Source organism: Pleurodeles waltl, chromosome 4_2 (assembly GCF_031143425.1).
Source record: "Pleurodeles waltl isolate 20211129_DDA chromosome 4_2, aPleWal1.hap1.20221129, whole genome shotgun sequence".
NCBI lineage: Eukaryota > Metazoa > Chordata > Amphibia > Caudata > Salamandridae > Pleurodeles > Pleurodeles waltl.
Genome location: NC_090443.1, coordinates 468373986 through 468400093, shown reverse-complemented (window position 1 = coordinate 468400093; position 26108 = coordinate 468373986). Strand labels below are relative to the sequence as shown.

The following is a 26108-nucleotide window of genomic DNA, read 5'->3' as shown; positions in this document are numbered from 1 at the left end:
TCTCACTTATGTGAAACTTTTACTTTTCATTTTTAATTTATGTGGCAAGAAAAGTCCAGTTAGGAGTTTACAACGCTAATAGTTTTAACTCGAAGAAACGCGAGACCCATTGCATTGCAAATGCTGTTTTTTCATGGTGGTGTTTTGCTTGTCTTTGTCCATGCACCGCCTCCATCATCCCACTATTTCATTACTGTATCCCATGCGTTGCCACAAAGACACGCATTTCAGTGTGAGAGAGCTCCTTCCTGTTTTCTCTGTCTTTTCGCTTAGCAAGTGCCCCCCCTAAAACGGGTTCACCCCTTAGGTTCACCACAGTCTGCACAATCTAAATAATAACCCACATTTCCACTTTGTACGTCATATCAATATCTGATAAGTTCCTAAGGGATCACATTTGTGATTATTTCTAAAAACAAGGTACGTGAGGAAAACCAGTTAATCACTGAGGATAACACAATTTGGTGAAATAACAAAGTGGGGATTAATATAATTCCGTTTCCACGCTCCACACTGTGTAGCCACTAAACCTCTTTACTGTAGCACTAAGAAGTGGCCTACTCTTGCTGTCAAGCACTATACTTAATTGCTAGCTGATTGTGTTTGCAGCTGAGATCCTTTCTCCCGTGCGGCTCCTTTAAATTAAGTGGTGCCCTCCATTCACCAAACCCTGTCCTCTGCATGACCACTCTCATCCGAACTCATCCCTGGCACACCTTAGTGGTATGACAGTTGGTGACGTGAACTGGTTTCTGTTCTAAGCTTGTGTTTCCCATGGCTTGGCAGTCACATGCTCCCGAATATGTTGTCAGTTGCTAGGAGACTGCAGGAGGGCTGTACTCACCAAGAAGCTGCAGGCACCCTCCGGTTAAAAGCTCACGTTTTCCCTTCCTAGACCGTTATCATTTCCTGCTTCTTTGACACCTGTTCTCCACCTCAAACTTAAAGCTTATGTTTGCTTTATCGTGGGGCCTAGTGAAGATCTGCGCAGTGTCATTTGTGTGGTCCTTTGTGCATGGTATAAGGTGTTGCAGGACATCAGCGAACCACGCCATTACGATTTCTGGTGGACTCTTGGGAATTCTTTGATGCAACTTGTAGTAAATAAACGCCAGACGGCTCCATGTCAGTCAATCCAATGGTTTTACAAGAGGAGTCTCAAGAAAGGCCCCTTGCAAGTGACCCATCAGATATTACAAGAGGGCCACAAGTGATATCTAAAACAGGATCAGCATCCCAGTCGCTACTAACTTCCTGCTTAACAAGAACGGGAAAAAAGATTGAAAAAACAGTCAGAAAAGCAGCACCTCTTAAAAAAAACTACCCCGTCGCCTAAGACACCCAGTAGTGATGAAGAAATCCACGAATTCCAGCAATCTTTTACCAATTTTTGTTTCACCTACACAGATAAAACATCAACCCCTGCTTCCCATTCATACATCCATCGTAGCCCCCCAGCTGCACCTGTATTACTTGAAGAAGAAGAGTCAAATCACCACAGGGAGGACTTGAAGACTGATGGCCAGTCGGTGCTAAAGTCAACATGAGATAAGGAATCATCAGAGTGTGGGTGACCAGGACTAGGGGCCCACTCCCTTTGATAGGGGAAGTGAACCTACAGCACTGGATGTGCCCCAAGGCACACACAGTGAAAAGGTGGACCAAGGCACCAATGTCATATGGGAGTCCTTCGGATCCCTGAGGGCCACAAATGAGCCCACAAATTTCCAGTAGTGCAACTGTTCACCAAGCGGCTGGAAGTGAGAGACTATTGACATGTGGTAATATTCCTGCATCTTCAGAGCATGTAAGTGTTGGACCTGACCCATTTTTGTGTCATCCCCAAACCTTTTGCCTTCCCCTTCCTGTTTATCTGATCCTGTTTGGCTGGCTTCAGGACTCTGGGCACTTTACCACTGCTGATCCTTTAAACTTGGTATGATTGGCTCACACCTGTTTGGCACATTTAATTTACGTATAAGTCCCTTGTACAGTGGTATCCCATGTACACAGGGCCTGTAAATTAAATGCTACTAGTGGGCCTGAAGTGCAGCTTGTGGCACCCACAGAAGTAGCCTTTCAAACCTGTCTCAGGCCTTCCACTGCAGGGCCTGCGTGCACAGTTTACTGCCACATCGGCTTGACATCTAAAATGACTTGCCAAGTCTGGAACTCCCATTTTACTACATATATGTCACCCCTAAGGTAGGCCTTAGGTAGTCCTATGGGTAGGGTGCTGTATAGGTAAAAGGTAGGGCATGTGCCTTCATTGTGTGACATGTCCTGGTAGTGACGAACAGCTTATGTGGTTTCTTACTGCTGTCGCTCTCATAGGTTTGCATTAGGAATTCCCTTATATATGTCTAAGTGGTAATTTCTGATCTATGAGAAGTAGCGTGGGCATGTTTAGTATGTTTGGAATGGTAGTGAGAAATCCTGCATATTGGTGTAGGTGGATTTTTTATTACTATTGTGGAAATGCCACTCTTAAAAAGTTGGCATTTCACTGTGCTTATGGCTCTTGTCCTTTGCAGCCTGACTCCAATCCACGTCTGGTGTAGAGTGACAGCTGGGCTTTGTACATACTTTCTAGACAGCCGTCACACGGAGTTGGGTTTAACAGGATTACATCTGCATACTGAATGGTCTTCCTGGACTGGGAGATTGGAAGGTGGGGCGTACATACATTCGTATAAGCTGTGTTCGCCAAAGGGCTCGTTTAACCCCTACTGAAGTCTGGAGCCAGGGTTGGAGTTGAGAGGGAGAGCTGTGCACTTCTAGATCAAAGGCATTTTGAAAATAAGTACAAGGGCCATAGTTGCATGTTTTTAGACACTATTTCGACCTGTAAACAGATGCTACTGGAAGGAGCTGTTATGTTAGGAAGGACTGCCGTTAAGACTGACCTGCTGTTGTGCTGACCTGTGGCCTGCTAGGCTACCAGAAAGATTGCCACTCTGCTCAAGAAACCTGATGTGGTGGCTTGCTGCTTGCTCCCAGCATCTTTGTGCTCTCCAGTTGTTCTCCAGTGGTTGTTTTGTTTTAAATTCTAGTGTGAGGTGAGGGCTTTAGCACAGGAGACGTAGCACAAGGTGAGTGCTATTCTCAAATCTGCCGGGAGTGCATGGTGAGCGCCCCTGTTCTTCAAGTGACTGTGTCCTGGTTGCCTGTTGCTTTGGTTCCCCACTTTGTGTAGGGTCCAGAGTGAAGGAAAAGTGCGGCGACGACCACTGACCGTTCTGGAGTGTGCGGACAAGGCATATACCATCTAGTGCCCCTAGGGCACATGCAGGAATCCATTTTGGACGGCTGAGGTGCTGAGAGCCAAGCACTTTTCTCAGCTAGTCTGTTCACCGCTGCGCTGCCCGGGGAGAAGCAGGAAGGGCCTGGGAGGCTTCCCCTCAGTAAAGAAGCCTCATGGGAGGCCCTGGAGGGCCCCAGACGTGCTACTCCTTTTGAAGAGTGCTGGAGTTCAGCCCCGCACAGAGTGGACGCAGGTGGCTGGCTCAGAGGAGTTCACTGCAGGGAACTCGCGCACCTTGGAGGGTTCGGATGACTTGCTGTGGCGGACACGGGTGACTGGAGGTCTGTGTGTGTGTGCCCACCCCACACTAATGGCATACCCTGTGGGGGCATTTTTCTTCTAAACTCACTGGCAGGACGGTGAGGACTCCTAATTGGAGCACCCAAAAGGTGAGCACACCTCTACGGCAAACAATAGCTCCCTGGCACAGCTTATGGCCACCAGCAGAGGCCCCTCTATAGCTCAGTTGAACGAGCAGCAAAATTTAAACCATCATTAGAGCAACAGGGAGGAGAGTTCTCATCTAGTACTGCTCTTTATGCCTCAATTTCCGAAGGGCTCTATGGACACCCTCATTAGAGGGAACTTGTTGCGGCTGTTTGCTCATATTCCTGTGCACGAGAACGTGACCGCGGAAGACCTGATCGGGTTAAATTTGAACCACCCCCTGGTAAATTTGACAAGGGACATAGTAAAAACAATTAGGAAAAGAACAGCCCAATGGAATGCTGTTAGGGCCGAAAGGACTGCTTTTGAAGAATGTAGCATAGCTCTTTGCATCCCTGTCCCAGCAAAATCTCCGTATGTACTTTTAATCCCACACCTAGCCCAAAAAACAGTATGTGTGTTTGAGGGTGCAATTGGGGGAAATTATAGCGGGACCCCAAGTTTAGAGGATACAGTACCCATTACCATTCATTGAAGTCACGATCAAAGGGAGGTTCGCTGTTTTACCCCAAGGAATGATTTTAGCCTGCGGGAGAGGTAGCGTCCTCCTGAGTTTAAACATACAGTTCCCACAGAAACGCTCACTGCACATATGAATCATTTGACAATGTTTTCTTGGAATAGGACTGGGGGGATGTTATAGAATCAACTGACATAATTATGTTTTAAGAAACTTAGGAGATCTCCCATTCATATGGGCAGGGCTTTAAAACATTTCATGTACCAGCATGTAAGTCTAAATCAGGTAGACCATCTGACAGGCTGCTAAAGATGCAGTTGTGATAGTGGCTGTGGATTTTAATGTATGCTTGGAACCATCGGCTCCCTATAACAAAGAAGCAGGAGAGGAAGACCAATTCTGGGGTATTCCACAAATTATTAGTCTATTGTTCCCCTTACCTCCAGGGGCTGCATTGCAAATGCTGGATCTTTGTATGAGTTGTCGTTTGAGGGCATGTAATGGTAGAACTAAATCTGACTCGGATATATGTCCCACATTCAAGAGGAATATCTATCAGAGCTGCATTAATTACTTTTTATTACATGTCCAATACTGGAGAAATGTTATTGATATGGAAATCCTGTCGAGATATGAAAGTGACCACTCCCTTTGTGAAAGTGGTGAAGGGAGGAGTAGGACTACTGAACTCTCTCCTTTCGGTCCGTAATAATTGGAGAAGAATTAAGTGGGAGAGCATTAAGACAATGAGTCCAAGAATGCCTTATTATATCAAGATTTAGGGCCAGATGTATCAAGCTTTTATGCATTCGCAAATGGTGTGAATTGCAAAATTCATCCGTTTGCGAATGCAAAAATGGCTTTCACAATGTATGAAAGGCATTCAAAGTGCAATTTTGGGGAATCGCTAAAATAGCGATTCTTTATAATTGTGACCCCATTTAGAGAATCACAAACTGCGATTCTCTAAATTGGAAATCGAAAATAGAGAATTCCTATTTGCGATTTCCAAATCAAATTTATCAAGCATTTTCTAAATGCGAATTGGGCATTTAGGAAATGCAATTACTACAAATAAAAGTTTTGGTGGTAAGCATTTGCGAATTTTAAAAATGCATTATAAATGCATTTTTAAAATTGACATGTAGCGCACACATGCCCCTAAGGCATGTGTGTGCTTCACATGTCCGTAAAAAATGTTTTGGGGTGCAGCTGAGGGGGCCTTAGGCCCCCAGCACCCTGGGATTTGCATTTCCTAATTTGTGAATTCCTAGCTGGAATTCACAATTTGGGAAATGCAAAAACATTTGCAACAGGCCCATAGGTGAGAATGGGGTTGGATTCTCTATTTGCGATTCGGTAATAGCATTTGCGATTTTTAAGAAATCGCTATTACCGAATCACAAAAATCATACATACCATTTTGCATTCCTTAAATAGCGATTTCTTAAAATTTGCTATTTAAGAAACGCAAATCGTTTTTTTGATACATATGGCCCTTAGTTCCAATTTTGTCCTACAAAGCTAATTTAGAGGCAGCCCCCAATTTGATTTTGGATATCCATTCTGAATGGTTTGAAAACCAGAAAATTATTTTTTTTACTAAACCTGACCCCCCACTTAAGAACCTCCCCCACAAGGCAGACCCTATATGGTACATCAGGGCTTGTACGACAGCCCAGAGCAATCTTGGTAGTGCCCTTAAAAGAGGGATTCTGCAGGTTATACAGTCAGCTAGAGCAGACTATAAACTAACCTTAACACAAGCAAAATCTACATGGGATACTGCAATTTGGAGTGAAATTTTGCCTGCAAGGCACACAAGGGACCTGGTAGCCTTCTGGGATATAGTAGCACGTGGCACTAAGACACACAGGATGAAGCCAGAATCACACATTCTTCCTCAAGACTGGGTGAACCATTTTGAATACTTATATAGTAGCTCCCCTGTGACACCAGCAAATTCTGACTACCCTGGCTCTATGTTAACTCCAGCACCCTGTGAGAATTTGTTTAAACCAGATGCTGTTAAAGATGTTTGGATATTTACAGCGGCCAAAGAGGCTGTGGCCATTAGATCTCAGAAGGCTGGAAAGGCACCCAGGCTAGATCGAATATAGGTGGACCTCTTTAAGTCTGAACCGCTAATCTGGGCACCCTATCTTCCACACTTTCTCAATGCCATTTTAGCAGAAGGTGAGATTCCAACCTCATAGAAAAGGGGCAGAGATTATTCCAATATACAAGAAGGAGCCAATGTCTGACTCAACCAACTACTGTCCAATTAGTCTTATTCATTCAAGACGAAAACAGTTTTGTAAGCTTTTATTAGATCAGCTCCTTACTTGAGTCAATGGAAATAAACGTTTAACACAGTTTCAGGCTAGATTCCATAAAAAAAGTAACCCACAGTCGACCAAGTTTTTAGTTTCCAACTAATAAAGTGCAAAGAAATAGATATAAAAAGGGTTAGCCTTTATGCCGCTTTTGTTGACCTCAATGTGGCATTTGATATGGTGCCTGACAACAAGATATGGTGCAGACTATGTGGCCAAGGGCTCCCCCGCCCACTCCTCGATCTATTAGTTAGACTCCACCCAGAACGTTTTGCACAAGTTAGATGGGTTATAAATGGGGAAAATACCAACCTTTTAAGGTTGCAAAAGGAGCCCGGCAAGGATCCCGCCTCATCCCCACATTGTTCTTGCTCTTTATAAATGTCAGCATTGACTACCTTTTGGGCTGTGATAATGACTCCCTGATTCTAGGGGTAACCAATTACCTGCCCTACTGTTTGTGGATGATAGTTTATTACTATCAAAAAACACAAGGGCCTAGAGTCCCTCTTGAGTTAGTTTAACAGATTCTACCTAGATCATGGATTGGCAATTAATGCAAGCAGGACAATATTGCTCTTACCACCCCAAAACCTATACCCACCGTAAAACCTAAAATGCCCCTACCACCCCAAAACCCATACCCACCCTAAAACCTAAAAATGCCCCTACTACGCCCAAAACCCATACTCACCCTAAAAATGTCATACCACCCCAAAACCCATACCCACTCTAAAACCTAAAAATACCCTTACCACCCCAAAACCCATACTCACCCTAAAACCTAAAAATGCCATACCACCCCAAAACCCATACTCACCCTAAAACCTAAAAATACCCTTAACACACCCAAGCCCATGCCCACCCTAAACCTGAAAAATGCCCTTACCGCCCCAAAACCCATACCCACCCTAAAACCTAAAAATGCCCTTACCACCCCAAAACACATACCCACACTAAAACCTAACAATGTCCTTACCACCCAAAAAGCCATACCCACCCTAAAATCTAAAAATGCCCTCACCACCCCAAATCCTGTACCCACCCTAAAACTTGAAAATGCATTTACCACCAATAATTGTTACTCACCTTAAACACTATATACATATATAAATATATATATATATATATATCACTCAACCCACTTAATACTTACCTGTACTTACCTTTAAAACATTTACTACGCATACACCTTTACCATTCATGCCTTTATAACGAAATTCGTTGTAAAGGAGTACGCGGTAAAGGTATATTCGTGGTAAAGGCATGCGTAGTAAAGCCATGCGTGGTAAACGCATATGCGTTAAAGGCATTGTGGTAAATGCTTCTTGTTGCATTTACTGCGTTGTAAGTGATGTTTCCCCTTTGTTCCTAATGAACTAATTTTTATGCCTATGAGTGAAACGTAGTATGCGTGTGCCCAGTAATGTTTTGAGCATCCCTTTTTAATGACTATTTAGCCGGGTATGAAGTTTTTATAAATACATTTTTTTACAGAATGACATGTATAAACTGTACTTTTAGGCTTGACGGACCACACTAGGTTTTTGTGGTCGAGTGTTTGTTTATCTTCTTTGTGTTCTTAGAGCTAGAGTGGATACTCTTAAGAATATTTTTTATATATGATATTTGTATACATTATATTTGATGTTGTATTGTGTTTGCTTTTAAAATATTTTAATTGTGCAACTTTTATGGCCATTGGGCGGAATAAAGTTTATACAAGATCCAGACTGGGCGAAAAGTAATGCAGCTTTAACACTATGTGCACGCTTTTTAAAGGTGCACAAACCTATCCAGGGTCTTTAGAAGAACACTTCAGCGAGGCAGGGCGGGGTTATGAACTGCATAGCCCTCTTCTATTTTACACATATAAATCGTATTTGCGGTATTAAACACTGTTTTGAGAAAACACACACGTTTGGTCACCATTGTCTGTTCAGAAGTGTACTTTTATTTTGTAAATCATATATTTTGGTTTCGTTAAGTCTTCTGATCAGTCCCAGCGCGGACTGTTTTTTTTGTTTGATGCATATTGTTCTGTCTACTGCTCACAAATGCTCACTTCAAATCATTCAGTGACATGCAGCTATTTTAACTAAATTGATTTGATACGTGCTGAAAATATGAGCTCTCATACATCGAGTGTCTAACATTTCAAACCTAACTGGCTGCGTTTAATGCCACTGGATGGATTTGCTCTCATGAATAATGAATTGAATATTTTTCAACCTTTGTGGTAACGTTTCAGTGTGGTGTATTAAATAGGCTTTATTACATAGTGCCTGCTCAAAGAAATGCCTGAACACCTATCACCATTGATATAATGTGGTTGTTATTCCTCTAATGTGATACTATGTTTCACAACTCGATCAGCCTTTCTGCCAGGTACCGCATGCAAAGTGCTCACTACATACCTGGAAGAATTTAAGAGGCTCACGTTTCTTGTTTTATTAGATCGCTCTGATGTGCCAGATTAGTTTGATTGCCCATCCGTTAGCTAGTCAGATGATTGAATGCTCAAAATATATCAGCTTCTATTTTACATCTTGGTTCCTGGAAGGTGAATTATTTATTTTTCGGGGTACCCGGATCTCCTGGATCCAATGTATGCTGTTGCCCAGGTAATAAGACAAAAATCAGTGTTGATTTTGAACATGATGCTTAGAAAATTTGGCATAAAGAATGGGTTTATCAGTTAAATGTCGAGACTCACAGAGAAGGGAAGTGGAGGACAGATGCTGAAATTGGTTGTGCAAGGCTGACAGACACATCAGATTTTATGCCCAAGCCTCATTTTACTACTATGATCTCCAAAATACAATTTTCTAGACTCTTCTCTCTTCTATCACTCCCCTGCGGCCAACCCCTGCCACACCTGGCTGTAGGCTGTGCGTTATTGGGTGGTTATTGGGGGTTGGCTTCAGGGCACGGCCACCCTAAGTGTCACGTGGGGTTGGTTTGTCGTATAGTTGAAATTACATTACCTTAGAAAACATACAAATTCACTGAAACAAACAAAAGTTACACAAATGTTATAGTTAGGAAATAGAATTAAAAAAACCATAGAAATGCACTTAAAAACTAAAGGTTACAGTGACGGTTTTGTAACACACACATTTTAAACATACAAACCCATAGAAATTCACCTGTTTGAGTTATTGCAAGTAACTATAACTCGAGCCCTAAGGTAACTATAACTCACACCCTCGCCATGCACTGCAAATTACCCCAGATATTACAGTACATATGACATCTTTTATAACATCATTGATAATATCACTGCAACATTTGCTGTAGAATTATTCATTAAAAAACTGTTCATGGTGGGGGCAAGAGTTACAGTTACCTTAGGCCAAACCCCCTAACCCTCCAATCCCTGTATAAACACTTGTCTCTAATTTCTTTATAATCTACGACTTGGCACACAACCAGTTACTGATAATAAAGAAAAGGTGTAATAGTTGAACTGTAATAAGTTATTATAGTCGAGTTCTGAAGGCATAATGCCTGCTGCCAGTAGCCAAGGTGAAAGGCAGGTCAGGTCATGGAGCAGCCGTTAAAAGCTTTATTTTTCTAACTTACAGAACTACCAGAAAGAACATGTTTATTTTTGCATTCCTTAGATAATTGCAGACATCTTTCTGAATGTTTCTATACATTCTGACTACTGCAGCATTTTTAAACTGACTTGTATTAAACTGTTGCTAATACCTTTTTCAACAAATATGTAACAGGTTTTTTATGTGTTAAATTTTGCACTATTGGTTCTATTTTTATTCTTCATGTTTGCAAACATGCTCTATCTTTGAAATGAAAGAGATACGCATCGTGGTTCACGGGAAAGATAATGGTGGAACCATATACTACATGTGCTAAAGTACCCTCTGCTGGCATTATTAGGATATTGCAAGTCACCTCGGAGTTCTATTACCTTCTAAAGCTATTTATCAGATGGTTATCGTTCCATCTGTTGAGTATTATTTTTTACGTGGTCTCCGGTACACGATATGGCTGGTACGCCGGTTGAGTGCGCGTGGAATTATCAACTGGAGGAATTTGAAAAGTGTTTCACACGCAGCACCGTGCCCTGGCTATCTGGATGTGAACACAGCTGAATTTACACGGTAGGATTGTTACTTTCCTCTGGGGGGTTGGAGAACGCCCGCAGGGTGGAGGTTTCATTCTTCTTTGCAGTTCGGCTATTAAACATTCGGTGCATTACAGCGTATTCGAAATTGGCACACAGCCCAGAAAACAAACAACAAAAAGACTAAAAGTCAGTGTTTATAACACGGCGCTCCCTAGATACATTGTTACAAGCATAGAATCCATTTGCAAGAACGAATCGATAAGTATAAAAAATATCCAGTTCAACATCGGTGGTTATTTACACAGCGTCCTGCATTTTAGATTCGTTCACTCTTCGTGGTTTTTTCCTTCATTTAGTGGCGTTAAATTGAACATTATCTTTTGACTGTATAGCTCTGGTAATTCCTGGTTATTACAATTATGGCTAAACAGAGGAAGGCTGTGGGAACAAGCAGCAGCTGAATTGTTTGACAATACCAAGATCAGCAATGGACCCCCGGGGGTTCAGATGCACACTACCTCCAGCATTATTAATCAGTTAGAGAAAGCACGCATCTAGGAACTTAAAAAGTGGTGGGAGATGACATCATTAACCAAGTATATTGAAAGTGGTAGAGTGCCAAGGGGCCTTCGTATCTTAATACTACCCACTTTAGGTGACATGGATCCGGATTTGCTGGAGGAGTGGAGGACGCAAACAGCAGACTGTTCGTCCAAACTTATGGGAACTCTAATTACCCAGGCTAAAAGACGAATGGATGAATAAATTATTAAGATTGAACAATTAAGTAAAGATTTAGAGAAAATAAGTAATCAACAATTAGGGGGTCATAACAACCCTGGCGGACGGTGTTAAAGGTGCGGTAATACCGCAAACAGGCTGGCGGAAAAAAAAAGGGAATCATGACCCTGGCGGAAACCGCCAACAAAGACAGCCACTATAACACACCGCCCGCCACGGCGGTACAGACAAGCAGCGCGGCGGTCACCGCCAACAGACAGGCGGAAGACAATGTACCGCCCATAGTATCACAACCTACCAATCCGCCACCTTTTCCGGGGCGGATTCACCGTGGATAAAGACACGGCAGAAACAGTTACTGCAATGGGAAAACGCTCACCTGAACACATCCCACGAGGAAGGAGGACTCCATGGAGCCGGAACTCCAAATCCTACCAGCCCTTGTATTCCTACTCATCTACGAAGAGCAACGCCGGCACCGGCGAAGACAACGGTGAGTACTGCACATACAACATAGGGGAGGGGGGAGGCAAAAGTTAGGGGGACACACACGAAACACCCCCACCCCCACCCCCACCCTCTCATATTACAACACACACACCAATGCATTCACTAAAATCACAGTAACAACCCACAACCCACCCGGAAGAATGCAAAGACAAAACAAAATCAGTTCAAACATTGTAATGTATCAATATACATGTCTCAAAATTATACAGATATATTATAAAATCATACAAAAGTATATACATTACGAGAAGTAGTGCAGATATGTACATATCAATGTCCGTGCACCACTAGTCCAAAAAAGCATGGGCGAGGCCCACAAAAGATACCTGTCCACAAACAGAGAGAACACTACCGGGGCATCAGATCGAAATACTACAGGCACCTCAGGGGGAAGGGAAGGGGGGGCACCTCGGCCGGATGAGTGCAAAGCCAGATCCACGACGGGGCTCCATGCCCATTGATGTATCCTGGGGAGTGCAAAGCCACAGTCTCTCAAGTCTCTACAGTGGGTGGGTTGCCCACTGTTACATCCTGGGGAGTGCAAAGCCACAGTCTCTCAAGTCTCTACATTGGGTGGGTTGCCCACTGTTACATCCTGGGGAGTGCAAAGCCACAGTCTCTCAAGTCTCTACAGTGGGTGGCTTGCCCACTGTAACATCCTGGGGAGTGCAAAGCCACAGTCTCTCAAGTCTCTACAGTGGATGGCTTGCCCACTATAACATCCTGGGGAGTGCAAAGCCACAGTCTCTCAAGTCTCTACAGTGGGTGGCTTGCCCACTGTGCAATCCTGGGGAGTGTAAAGCCAAGGTCTCTCAAGTGGATAACACTCTCCACTGGTTCTGGAGGGGGACTGGTGCCCAGACTGGATTAGTCTCCCCGTGGAAATTCCTGTCCCGTCACTGTCCCACCTGCACATGGGATAACAATGCTTGATGTGGCGGCCTTTTCATTCTTCCCCGGTGCATGCCCTGTTCAGCGGTGCTTCGCCATGGCGGTTCGGGACTGTTCAGCGGTGCTTTGCCATGGTGGTCTCTGGACTGTTCAGCGGTGCTTTGCCATGGCGGTCTCTGGACTGTTCAGCGGTTATTTGCCATGGCGGTTCGGGACTGTTCAGCAGTGCTTTGCCATGGCGGTTCGGGACTGTTCAGCGGTGCTTTGCCATGGCGGTTCGGGACTGTTCAGCGGTGCTTTGCCATGGCGGTCTCTGGACTGTTCAGCGGTGCTTTGCCATGGCGGTTCGGGACTGTTCAGCGGTGCTTTGCCATGGTGGTCTCTGGACTGTTCAGCGGTGCTTTGCCATGGTGGTTCGGGACTGTTCAGCGGTGCTTTGCCATGGTGGTGTCTGGACTGTTCAGCGGTGCTTTGCCATGGCGGTCTCTGGACTGTTCAGCGGTGCTTTGCCATGGCGGTTCGGGACTGTTCAGCGGTGCTTTGCCATGACGGTCTCTGGACTGGGCATTGGTGTGTGGAATGAAGTTCCCTCATTGCCCAGCGGGGCTGTGGCAGCCGGGGCCCTCCTGGGCACTGACTCCGGTGGTGGTCTCCTGACCAGTGACGATACTTGGGCCCTCCTGGGCACTGACTCTGGCGGTGGTCTCCTGACCAGTGACGATACTTGGGCCCTCCTGGGCAATGACTCTGGCGGTGGTCTCCTGACCAGTGACGATACTTGAGCCCTCCTGGGCACTGACTCTGGCGGTGGTCTCCTGACCAGTGACGATACTTGGGCCCTCCTGGGCAATGACTCTGGCGGTGGTCTCCTGACCAGTGACGATACTTGAGCCCTCCTGGGCACTGACTCTGGCGGTGGTCTCCTGACCAGTGACGATACTTGGGCCCTCCTGGGCACTGACTCTGGCGGTGGTCTCCTGACCAGTGACGATACTTGGGCCCTCCTGGGCAATGACTCTGGCGGTGGTCTCCTGACCAGTGACGATACTTGAGCCCTCCTGGGCACTGACTCTGGCGGTGGTCTCCTGACCAGTGACGATACTTGGGCCCTCCTGGGCACTGACTCCGGCGGTGGTGGTGGTCTCCTGACCAGTGACGATACTTGGGCCCTCCTTGGCACTAACTCTGGCGGTGGTCTCCTGACCAGTGACGATACTTGGGCCCTCCTGGGCACTGACTCTGGCCGTGGTCTCCTGACTAGTGATGATACTTGGGCCCTCCTGGGAACTGACTCCGGCGGTGGCGGTGGTCTCCTGACCAGTGACGATACTTGGGCCCTCCTGGGCACTGACTCTGGCGGTGGCGGTGGTCTCCTGACCAGTGACGATACTTGGGCCCTCCTGGGCACTGACTCCGGCGGTGGCCTCCTGACCAGTGACGATACTTGGGCCCTCCTGGGCACTGACTCCGGCGGTGGTCTCCTGACCAGTGACGATACTTGGGCCCTCCTGGGCACTGACTCCGGCGGTGGTCTCCTGACCAGTGACGATACTTGGGCCCTCCTGGGCACTGACTCTGGCGCTGGTCTCCTGACCAGTGACGATACTTGGGCCCTCCTGGGCAATGACTCTGGCGGTGGTCTCCTGACCAGTGACGATGGTGCTGGGGGTGGCGTCCCGACTGCCGGGAAGGATGCCCCCCTTCTCCGCCATGCTGCTCACACCAGGCTGTGCAGACTTCCTCTGGCCCTTCCCCACCTTTGAAGGAGTCACAGCTGAATCTGCAATCCCCCTGGAACCCCTGTGAGTTGTTTTGCCTCCAGGAGTCTTCACAGGGTCCTGTCGGCCACTTTCCAATTTCAGAGCCTTTACAGGGGGTGGGCTGCCAGTGCTTTGGCTTCGGGTCACACTGCCTGCCCTGGTGGCCGGTGCACTCCACACACCTTGAACAGGCACCACTGGTATTGGAGGCTTTTTGGCTGAGGCGCTACGACGGGACTGATGAATTGGAGAGGGGGTGGGGGCAAAAAGGTCAACTTTACAGAGGGACAGTTTCTGACGAACACTGGGATGGGTAGTTGGAGGGGGTCTGGGAGTGGAGGAAGAGGCAGTGGTTGTAGGAGGTGTCACTTTAGGTGTTTTGGGTGCAGGTGCAGGTGCAGGTACTGGAGGCTGTCGTGAGGTGGATGGATGTTGGGTGTGTGGGTGCCCGCGTTTGTGTACTTTGGGAGGGGGCGTCACAGACACACTGGGAGAGGACACAGGGGACGTGTAAATGGGAGTGGAGGTGGTGAGTGCAGGTGAGCAGGGTGTGGTGCTGGGTGTTCTGGTGTGAATCCTAGTGCCTGTAGATGTAGTGCATGCAGGTGAGAGTGTAGACGAGACTGGGAGGGAGGAGGGAGACGACGAGGAGGGGGACACAGTGGAGGCAGTGGATGTTGCTGTGTCTGCACGTCGGTGATGCTTGTGTGTGTGCCTGTGGGTTGTCTGGTGCCTATGTTTGCCTGAGCTACTTTTGGGTGTTGAGGTGTGTGCATGCTGGTCTGTAGGTGTGCTTGGGATGGGCTGGGGTACAGGGGATTGGGTCTGGGTGGAGGAGGTTGGAGGTGGGAGGTTAGACACAGGGACAATGGCTGCCATCAGTGCTGAGGCCAGAGATTGCAGGGTTCGCTGAAGGACAGCCTGACCAGAATGAATGCCCTCCATGAATGCATTACCGTGTTGCATCTCCCTTTCTACACCCTGGATGGCATTCACAATGGTAGACTGCCCAACAGTGAGTGACCTGAGGAGGTCAATGGCCTCCTCACTGAGGGCAGCAGGGGTGACTGGGGCAGGGCCTGAGGTGCCTGGGGCGAAGGTGATGCCCACCCTCCTGGGTGAGCGGGCACGGCTCGAACGCTAAGAGGCTGCTCGGAGGGCGGTGCTGGTAGGGGTGGTGGCGGCTGTACCTGTAGAAGTGGGGCGCACAGATGGTGCCACCACCACAAGGGAGCTCCCATCGGAGGACAAGTCCGTGTCGCTGGTTGGTGATCCGGTGCCCGACGTGAAGCTCCCCTCGCCCTCCGTCCCACTGGTGCATTCTGAGTCCATGGTGTGGCCCTCCAGGGCCAAGTGGGATGCAGCTCCCTCGTGCTCCAGTGCCACTGTACCTCCGCCTGATGATGCTGATGCACAAAAGAACAGGGAGAGCACAAAAAGGGGGGGGGGGAACAGAAGAAAGACAGGTTGAGTGCATGGCATACCGCTACCGTTGGCGGACAATACAGACACAGCAGCCCCCTGCACTACGCTGTGCTCCTGGCCTCTGCAGATGCAATTTCTGGGATCTGGCCTACATGGCTATGGTGGACATCTGCACACATGGATGCCACAGGGGCATCTATACCTGTACTTGGCACTCTACTGCAGTGGGGTAGAGTGCCACATGGCCTGCATTACGGAGGGGCCTAGTCTACGTATTTCTGCCTGGTCTAGGTACACACACAGGCCTCCTTCCCCACCCAGACCCCTCCACTGCGCGCAAAGTCCGCAGAATGAGAGAGTACTCACCCCCTTGTGTCTGCTGTGATGCCCTCAAGCGCCCATCCAACTCATGGTAGGCCACCGCCAGGATCCTGAACATCAGGGGGGTCATGGTGTGACGGGCACCCCTCCCATGTTGGGAGGCCATCCCCAGCTGAGCCTCCACCGTCTTCTTGCTCCAGCGGCGAATGTCCTCCCATCTTTTACGGCAGTGGGTGCCCCGTCTCTGGTGGACCCCCAGGGTCCGGACGTCCTTTGCAATGGCACGCCAAATGTCCTTCTTCTGGTGGGCGCTGACCTACATGACATGCACAAGGGAAGAAGCGAAGCCATTACCAACTGCACTGTCCATGTGAGTGGCCCCCCTCCCTACCCTAGCCATGCGGCACATTCATTCACATGCATTCATGTTCCCTGAACTCTGCACCCTTCCCTCTTACAACCAGCCCTCTCCACCCAGGCCTAGCCCATACAACGTGCTACCTGTGTACTAAAGTGTTGGTCTGGAGGACCATAGAGTAGCGTGTACTGGGGGAGGACCCCGTCTACCAGTTTCTCCAACTCCTGAGCAGTGGAGGCAGGGGCCCTTTCCCCAGACGCAGCAGCCATCGTCGCTTCCAGACCGAGGTCACAGCAGCACTTGCAGTGTTGGTCCTCTCCTGTCAAGATCGGGTTTCTAGTGATTGAACAGCCAGAAAATGGCGGTGACGTCCGCGGCGGTGACGTCCGCGGCGGTGACGTCCGCGGCGGTGACGTCCGCGGCGGTGCGTATCATCACCGCCGGCGCAATTCCTCATTGGCTCCTGGGACCCATATGGTCCAATATTAACCAATGCAGCATTGCGCCGCGGTCTACGACCGCCTACCGTGACGGTGTGCAACGGCAACGCAGTTACCCCACAATCCCATTGTCCCAGTTTAGAGGTCAGGCAGCCGCCATTTCAGGGGCCCACATGGCTTCATTTACTTCTGCGTCACACATAGCTAGGCCTACACTGAACACACATACAGGAAGGGTTTGGTGTTTGGTGTCGTGTTCGGTGTAACTGTGGGTACATATCTGGAAAAAAATTTACTCAATCGTCGTTGTTGTCCTTCCTAGGCGCCGTCAGCTGGGACATTTGAGAAGATGGCGGAATCCTCTGGTGTACCGACCGCTGGTGGACCTGTTGACAATGGAGGAGCGACATTTAATCTTCACCTACAGGTTTGACCGTGCCACAATCCTGGAACTATGTACCCAGTTGGAGCCAGACCTGATGTCACCAATCCGCCATCCCACTGGAATCCCCCCTGACGTGTAGGTGCTGTCAGTGCTCCATTTCCTTGCAAGTGGGTCTTTTCAGACAACAGTGGCCATGGCATCAGGGATGTCCCAGTCTATGTTTTCCAACGTGCTGTCCAGAGTGTTGTCTGCCCTGCTGAAACACGTAAGGAGATACATCATTTTCCCTGAGGTGGAAGATTTGGCTACAGTGAAAGGTGACTTCTATGCCCTTGGACATATCCCCAACATCATAGGTGCTATTGATGGGACCCATTGTTAGGGTTTGTGCACAGCAAAGAGCATGTCCCCTCTCACTGCACTAGTGGGTTCTGTAATAGCTCCCTTTTAAACTTACTATTGAAAGCCTTTCTTGTTATCTCACCTCCCCCCCCCCCCAGGCTTCTGTGTATGTTGTTTAATGTGCTGTTTTGTTTACACATTGGGCCTTGCTTTTACCAAGGCTTCTTTAAAACACTCCTCTCTAGGCCATGTGTTAATTTAACTCATTTGCATAATAACTGAAACTCTGCACACCTTTCAAGAACATGTGCAGCATGTGAGGACCACACCCAGCTCTTCAAACCACACCCAGCTCTGCACACCTTTCAAGAACATGTGCAGCATGTGAGGACCACACCCAGCCCTGTCTATAAAAGGCAGCCCTCGAGCCTCGCCTAGTGCTTGTGCTCGTCTACCTCCCGCTTACCTGAGGACAGATCCCTCGGCGCTGGCACTCCTGCTCTCTACAGACTTTCATTGGCTTCAATGGGCGCAGCTGCTGGCTCTTCCTTCTTCCGGTTTCCGGTTCCTCCTTGCCTCAGCCTCTCTCCTACAAGCAACCTGCAAAAGAGAAAGAAGACAAGGTTAGACTGATCAGTATCTCTTGCCAGCAACAAGTAAGTGCAAAACTTTTATTACCTGAAAGAACTTTGACAACAATTTCTGGATTCGTGTATAGACAATTTGAAACAAGATACCTTCCACGAACATTGTGATTCAAACTCTTTGTTACAACAATACTTTGCGGAACTTTGTGAAGCAAACATTTTTTTTTATGGAACTTTTAAGAATCGAACCGTGGAAACCATTAACAGCAAGGCAAACAGTAAATCAAGGACTTGCACAAATTACATGCTGTATTTTGACGTAAAAGTACAGTATTTGTTTTATAAAAGATTCTGGAAATATGGGAAAAGTGAGTCTGCTATTGGCAATTTAGGCTTTAGTTATATTAAGATGAATGTTTGATATTGATAATTCTGATAACGGTATTTGTTTAATGTTTTAGAAGCTTTAGAGTAATAGAAAGCACATCCCAGAGCAGTAACACATTCCAAACCTGGAAACTAGAGACCAGGATCCAAGAGGTACTTTTAGAAGAAAATTTCTAATAAATAAAGGGATAGTCAGGAACCCAGTTAGGAATAGGATGTACTTATCTGTTATTTGTTTATGTTTCATTAGGCACCAGTTTCTACCGAAGTCAGAGAGGGCCGCAGATTTGTGCAGCACTTCAACAGTGGAAACGCAAGAACGCTGTTTTCTCTTTCTTTTATTTTATCCACTTCCCCCCTTCCCTTGAGCTTCTGTTCTTAGTGCACTGTTTTAAAAAACTAGTGTGCTGGAACAAGCAGTTTCAGGGTGGGGTCGGATTGTCTTCAACCTCCATCAGAACTGAACAAGGACTCAGGTGAGCTGGGCTTTGACACCCATGTAGCTCTGGTCCCCCCCCCACAGGATTGAACAGGTGTACAGGAACCGGAAGAGTTATCATTCCATGAATGTACAGATGGTCTGTTTGGCAGACCAGTACATCTCCCAGGTTAATGCTATGTTCCCTGGCTCTGTGCATGACGCCTACATCCTGCGGAATAGCAGCATCCCTGATATGATGGGTCAACTCCAGAGGCACCGAGTGTGGCTATTAGGGGACTCTGGTTACCCCAACCTGTCATGGCTACTGACCCCAGTGAGGAATCCCAGGACAAGGGCAGAGGAACGCTACAATGAGGCCCATGGGCGGACTAGGAGGGTGATCGAACGCACCTTCGGCCTACTTAAGGCCAGGTTCAGGTGCCTCCATATGACAGGTGGTTCCCTATTCTACTCACCGAAGAAGGTGTGCCTGATCATCATCGCCTGCTCGATGCTTCACAATCTTGCTTTGCGACGCCAGGTACCTTTTCTGCAGGAGGATGGTCCAGATGACGGTGTTGTGCCAGCTGTGGAGCCTGTGGACAGTGATGAGGAGGAAGCTGAGGAAGAAGACAACGACAACAGGGAGTCAGTCATACAGCAATATTTCCAGTGACACACAGGTGAGAACATTTTAATTTTTACCATTACATTCACTGTCACACGTCTTACTCTATCCTGTGTGTAATTTACTGGGATTATTTGGTAACTGAGTTGTTCCTTTCCATTACGGTTTCACAGGTGTGGTTACCAACGTGTGTCATCTGCATGCATCCTTCAAGGACTTGTGATGTGTGACATTGGTATGTTGCCTTTACAACAAAAATATGCATTTTGACACTGTCATTGATAATATATTTTACCAAATCATAGACTGACTCCAGATTGTTTTGTGTTTCAAGGGTGTTTATTTAAGTGCTGTAAAATGGAGGGGGGTTGTAAAATGGTGATGGGTGATGGTGGAGGATTGTCCATGGCAGAGTCCAGTCTATTAGTCTCACAGGTGCACTGCCCATATGGGCATAGGAAGTGGAGCTGGGCCAGTTTAAGTATGGACAGGGTAACAAAGTGGGACGGTGGGGGGACAATCAGGGTGGTCTCATTTCCTGGCGGGGGTCTTGCCATCTTGCTCTGTCCTGTTCCTGGATCTCAGGGACCGCTTGCGTGGTGGTTGTCCGTCTGCAGGGGATGGGGTGCTGGTGTGGTGGTCATGTGGCGTGACGTCCTGTCCACTAGCGCCGGCGGAGGTGGTGGGCAATTCATCGTCCTGGCTAGTGTCAGGGGCCCCTTGGAGTGCCACGGTGTCCCTCAAGGTCTGCTGTATGTCCTTCAGCACCCCTATAATGGTGCCCAAGGCGGAGCTGATGGTCCTGAGCTCCTCCCTGAACCTCAAATATTGTTCCTCCTGCAGGCGCTGGGTCTCCTGAAACTTGACCAGGACCGTCGCCATCGTCTCCTGGGAGTGGTGGTATGCTCCCATGATGGAGGAGAGGGCCTCGTGGAGAGTGGGTTCCCTTGGCCTGTCCGCCCCCTGTCGCACAGCAGCCCTCCCAGTTCCCCTGTTTTCCTGGGCCTCCGTCCCCTGGACCTTGTGCCCACTACCACTGCCCCCAGGTCCCTGTTGTTGTTGGGGTGGTGGGTTATCCTGGGTTCCCTGTAGTGGTGGACACACAGCTGATTGACCTGTCCTGGGTACGGAGGTTTGGGCCCGCTGGGTGGGTCCTGTGCTGGTGTTACCAGAGGGTGGAAGGTCAGTGTTGGGCTGTGCCTGTGCAAGGGGAACCGACTGTCCCGAGGCCCACGATGGTCCGGGCTGGTCATCAGGCTCCAGTAGGGCAGAGCTGCTATCGTCACTGTGGGCCTCTTCTGTGGGTGGAGTGGAGATGTCTGGACCCTCCGGTGTGGTGACGGTCCTTCGTGATCCTGCAGGGGCATAAGCGCATGATTATTGCATGTGTGTGTGTCATGATGTGCAATGGGTGGGTGAGCGTGTACCCCAGTGCTAGCATTCCTGTGTGTGGGCTTGTGTGATGATGGTTGGGGGGGTTGATCTGGGTATGTGCAGTGGGCATGCTTCAGTGCTGGGTGTCCATGCTTAGTTGTGTCATGCAGGGCTTGGTGTTGGGAAGTGTGGTTTGTGTTATTGGTACATTAGTGAGGAGTTGGTGTGATAGGGGAGGGGGTGAGGGTGGGGGTGTGTGATAGCATGCAGGTAGGGTGGGGGATATGATAGTTAAGATTTGACTTACCAGTGTCCATTTCTCCACCGACTCCTCCGAGGCCCTCTGGATGCATGATGGTCAAGACTTGCTCCTCCCATGTTGTTAGTTGTGGGGGAGGAGGTGGGGGTCCGCCGCCAGTCCGCTGTACCGCGATGTTGTGCCTGGAGACCGTTGAACGCACCTTCCCCCGTAGGTCGTTCCACCTCTTCCTGATGTCCTCCCGATTTCGTGTATGCTGTCCCACAGCGTTGACCCTGTCGAATGTTCTGCGCCATAGCTCCATCTTCCTGGCTATGGATGTGTGCTGCACCTGTGAGCCAAATAGCTGTGGCTCTACCCGTACGATTTCCTCCACCATGACCCTGAGCTCCTCCTCGGAAAAGCGGGGGTGTCTTTGGCGTGCCATGGGGTGGCGTGTGTGATGTGTGGGGTGGTGTATGTGGTGATGAGTGTAGTGATGTGTAGTGGTGTGGTGTTTTGTGCGTGGATGTTGTGTGGGTGATGGTGTTGTGTGCCTCTGTGTGGTGGGATTGTCTAATCAGTGCTGTCTCTCTGGCCTTCTTTCTGAATTCTGGTTGTAGGGGTTTGTGGGTGATGTGGGTATGTGTTTTATATTGTATTGGGTGTTTGGGAGTGGTGTGTGTATGTGTATCAGGTGTGTGTATTTGGAATTGTCCAATGTGGCGGTGTTTTGGAGATGTGTGTGTATTTTGAACGCAGCGGTGTGTACCGCCAATGGAATACCGCGTTTGAAAGACTGCCGCGTGGATTCGTGGGTCGTGATAGCATGGGCGTGTTTCTGTTGGCTTGGAGGTGGAGGATTTGTTTTCGTCAGTTTAACACTGACCTTTGGTGTGGAGGAGTTGTGTGGGTGTCTGAATTTCGGCGGATTCCGAGATGTGTGTCATAATAGCTGTGGCGGAATTCCGCGGCCGCGGCGGTGTATTGGCGGTCTTCTGCACGGCGGTAAGCGGCTTTTACCGCCAATGTTGTAATGACCCCCTTAGTCTTTAATCAGCTAGCCAAAATGGAAGAAAGGATCAAAAGTAAGGAAGAAGAACTCAAATTACGTAATGCGCATAAGTTTAATAGAGATAGATTGGATTATGAGCACGGAAGAATCTACACGTTTGCTCGGAAATATGACATTGCAATAACAAAAGATGTGTCCATAAGTGGAGCAGAGGCTGCTATACATCACATATCCGCTGATGACAGCACGGAGATAGGTTCCTCTGCAGATGAGACACCACAAAATAAATTGGATTTTCAGGGGGAAATGCTTCTTATGCAAATGGTCATGCCACCCTCTGGTCAAAATCGCAGATGTGGCAGAGGAAGAGGAAGACGAGGCGGGGCAAGAATAAGAAGCAATCAACAATAGGAATAGGATTGAACCCGCAGTCTCCTAGTAGTTTGAACCACTCGAGTACTGTTGTAAACATCTCCAGTAGCGTATTCACAAATAATCAAATACGTATACTTGATCTAGGATTAAGCTTCTGTCCCAATGTCCAATGGGACTATGTCAGTACACGAATTGAGCTCTATAAATTTGTTCGCAAATTACGTCTAATTAAACATTTTTCTAACAAGGATAAAAACTTCCTTGTAGACAATGTAAACAGAAGGGCCCCAGTCTCAAGATTTATTATAGCGGATAGTACAGAATTGACTGCCATTAATGATCTCGCTAAGGAGAGTAAAGAATTTGGATGCTTGACATATGACAACACTAACACCAACACCTCTACGCTCTATGAGATGGGGTTTGTGACCAATCTTTATGACATCAGTCATCTGAAATCATCGAGCAGATTCAATCCTCCACTACCCAGTGGAAATTTGATTGATACGTTCCATGAGCTAGTAATTGGAGACATTGATAAATTCCGCACAAAAGCTCCATCCAAAACAACAAAGAGATCTAATTTTACTCAACAAGACTGGAAAGATCTAAATGTACTGAGATCCAATACATCTATTATAATGAAGCCCTCTGACAAGGGCGGCAATATTGTTATCATGGACGCATGTGATTATACCAAAGAAGCTTACCGAAAATTGATGAACACAGAGCATTATGACAAGTTGCGGATCAATCCTATAAATCAATATCAAGTAACGTATCATGAGATGCTTAATGAATGGTACTCTAAACAACTTATGGACTATGATGAGTTTGGATATTTGAAGATTGACTATCCCAAAATTCCATGTATCTACTTTCTGCCTAAAATCCATAAGAATAAACTACATCCCCCAGGCAGACCAATAGTTAGCATGAACCAGTCGCTGCTAGAGAACACCTCGTGATATTTAGACCTGTTTCTGTGCACCCTTGTAAATGAATTGCCATCGTATCTACGAGACACCAATGATTTTCTGGCTAAGATATACAATATTCCATGGCATAAAGATTATCTAATGGTCACCATGGATGTGGCCTCGCTGTATACCTCTATCAAACATCAATATGGGTTACAAGCATGTAGATATTTCTTACAAACATGACCTATTGAATTTCTTGAGCATACTAACATGCTTTTATCCATGCTACAGTTTTGCTTAACCCATAACCTGTTCCTGTTTGATAATCATTGTTTTTTACAAAAACAAGGGACGGCTATGGGAGCTTCTTTTGCTCCCACAGACGCCAATTTGTATATGGGCTGGTGGGAAAAGGAGGTAGCACGGTCTGAAAATAATAACATCTACATGGATAGGGTCGTGCTGTTGGTGCGCTACATTGATGATCTTTTTATCATTTGGGATGGTACTGATCAGTCATTGTTGGATTATATAAACATACTAAATGATAACCCATTTAACATCTATTTGGAACCCACTTTCAGTAGAGAGACTATTGAATTTTTAGATTTTTTACTGGAAGTGAGGAATGATCATCTAGAGACCACCATATATCGTAAACCCACAGCATGCAATTCTATTCTACATGCTAATAGTGGGCATCCCACGACATTAAAATGGAGTATACCATACAGCCAGTTTCTGCAGGCTCGCAGAATATGTTCAGATGAGAGTAGATATGATTTGGAAATTAGGACTATGATGGAAAGATTTATAAATAGAGGATATCCTCTTAAAATTTTGGTGGATGCACAGAACAGAGTAAAAAATAAAAGCAGAGATGAGTTACTATTCAATAACATATCCACTAACAGTGAGACAATACAATCTTCTCACAGAATATTTTTGCAGTATCACCAACAACATAACACTTTGAAAACTATACTTCAGAAAAATTGGCACATCCTTCAGAATGATCCCATTATTAGAGACAGTATTGGTCCACATCCATCCATAACCTATCGTAAGGCTCGCTCACTAGGGGATCACTACCTAGAAGTTTTTTCTCTACAAAAGAGAGTACATCCTGGTTGAGCAAAACAAGTTTGGGATTTTGGAAGTGTGGCTATTGTAAGGCATGCAAGTATGCACAAAATATGCAAAGGTATCAAACTTTTGATGGTCGCTACTGTGACATCAAGGATCGCATTACTTGTGACACTGAATTTGTGGTTTATGTTGTCGAATGTGGATGTCATAAAAAATACATTGGTAGTACTATCCACAAGTTAAAAGTCAGATTTTTACAACACTTTAGAGACATTAAAAATCAAGATAGAACATATCCCCTGGCCAAACATTTTTGGGATATACACAAAGGGGATTCCAGCACACTATCATTCTATGGTATTACATCTATTAAAAATAATCCTAGGGTGGGTGACAGAACATCTGAGCTTAGACAAATGGAATCGAAAATGATTTTATTACTGGGTTCTGAATCCCACTGGGGACATAACCTTGATGCTGAACTACATGTCCATCTCAGATAAAATATAGAATATCTATTGCACTTATGAAATAACAGTAGAGGAATCAAAAATGTTGTGAAACTTTGCCTACTTAATACTGTGGATATATTACAAACTCTATAACTGCCACCAATAGGGGGTGACTCTAATGACATAAATGAAATATATGTGATTTTACAGACATTTTGGTAATAGGTATTAGTCTTCAATTGATATTTATGGAATTCTTTGCGATTTTTCTATCTTTTACACTTTTTTAGAATTTTTCTTCCTTCAGAAACCAAAATGTACAGAAGAGTGGACATTTAGATAATAGGTTTTTATCACCATCTTTCACTAGTTAAAGACACTTTATTTAATAGAGAAATAATTTGGTTTAATTAGAACTTATGCACTTTAGTCTGTGGCCTCTTTTTATCCATTCATATACATGCATTATTAGGATCCTATAACATAGATTAAAGTAGAGAAGATTTACTTCATAATTTAAATTCATTGCTTTCAGGATGTCGATGTTATACATCATGATAAAATAAGGTAACTTTAAAGTTCGTTGAACTTATCGATTACGTATAAGGGTTATAGCATATGTTGACATTGAAGATGCAGACTACACAGAAGATCAAAGTCCAATGGGGTTTAGCTTGACATTGTGAATAGCTGTTTATATGAGATGGATTTGACATTTTATTATTGGTTTTAAATTTTGAATTTAATAATGAATGAGATCTTATTTATTGCAAATTATAACCACTTTGGATGTCATTTTTACATCG

The 26108-nt window shown here is 46.5% G+C and overlaps 1 protein-coding gene across 2 annotated transcripts in view; it reads left to right on the top strand.

The window, feature by feature from the left end:
• Positions 1-26108, top strand: part of ICAM4 (intercellular adhesion molecule 4 (Landsteiner-Wiener blood group)) — a 110266-nt gene that overhangs the window by 30352 nt on the left and 53806 nt on the right. Inside the window, exon 1 of one of the 2 annotated variants that reach the window (XM_069231799.1) lies at positions 10579-10674. The exons of the other annotated variant lie outside the window; for it this stretch is intronic. The gene's annotated coding sequence lies outside the window, so the exon portion shown is untranslated. Of the gene's footprint in view, positions 1-10578; positions 10675-26108 lie in introns of those variants that run through there. 2 annotated transcript variants of the gene reach the window in all.